Source organism: Etheostoma spectabile, chromosome 9 (genome assembly GCF_008692095.1).
Source record: "Etheostoma spectabile isolate EspeVRDwgs_2016 chromosome 9, UIUC_Espe_1.0, whole genome shotgun sequence".
NCBI lineage: Eukaryota > Metazoa > Chordata > Actinopteri > Perciformes > Percidae > Etheostoma > Etheostoma spectabile.
Genome location: NC_045741.1, coordinates 18,260,916 through 18,261,773, shown reverse-complemented (window position 1 = coordinate 18,261,773; position 858 = coordinate 18,260,916). Strand labels below are relative to the sequence as shown.

At 36.1% G+C, this 858-nt stretch overlaps 1 long non-coding RNA gene and 1 pseudogene across 1 annotated transcript in view; one reads left to right on the top strand and one right to left on the bottom strand.

Annotated features, from left to right (window-relative positions):
* LOC116695329 (5-hydroxytryptamine receptor 3A-like) overlaps positions 1-858 on the bottom strand; it is a 176,825-nt pseudogene that overhangs the window by 583 nt on the left and 175,384 nt on the right.
* Positions 1-858, top strand: part of LOC116695334 (uncharacterized) — a 20,760-nt gene that overhangs the window by 14,037 nt on the left and 5,865 nt on the right. The window lies entirely within an intron of this gene.

The following is an 858-nucleotide window of genomic DNA, read 5'->3' as shown; positions in this document are numbered from 1 at the left end:
ATGAATCGCTGAGATGTCGGTGTTGGAATTCTTTGCTGGTTCTTTAAAAAAAAAAAAAGGGACAAACTTCTTGGAATTCTATTTACTCATAATGTAAAACCTAATCTGCCTGAAAATGTCAAAAATCTAAATTGCACCTATATGATTGGTGCAATGAGAAATAGTTTTATTCTTATTGGTGGCAGAGCTCCCTTAACATTATCATCAGGACACCTCAACTATTTGTTCAGTGCCTAGGTTAGCATGGATGGCTATCATGGCAGCAATACATTCACTACATTCCTAACCAAGGGTACTTCTGCGTACCATATGTTTAACTGTTAAAGATGAAATATTAACTTTATAGCCTGCGTTGTTGCAGCGGGAAACTTAGGCACCAACTACTCACAATTGGTATTATGCCAATCTTTAGTGAACATGGGGGTTTTGTACTAATTTGAAACCCTTCTAGTGCAGGGTCTTCAGTTTTTTTTTCAAGCCAAGGTCCTTAGGTAAAAGAGACAATCAGGAACCCCTACTACTACCGAATGAATACATATTTGAACACCCTGCTATTTTGCAGAGTTCGCTCCTCCCACTTAGAAATCATGGAGGGGTCTGAAATTGTCATTGTAGGTGCATGTCCACTGTGAGAGACATATAAATCTATAACATCTAAAAAAATAAATAAATATATAATATAAATCATATACATCCCCAAAAAATCCAGAAACCACAATGTACGATTTTCTAACTATTTATTTGTATAATACAGCTGCAAATCAGTATTTGAACACCTGTCTACTAGCTAGAATTCTGACCAAAATGTCCACCTCCACTCCATTTATTATCCTAAATTAGATGCAACTGTTTGAGGTC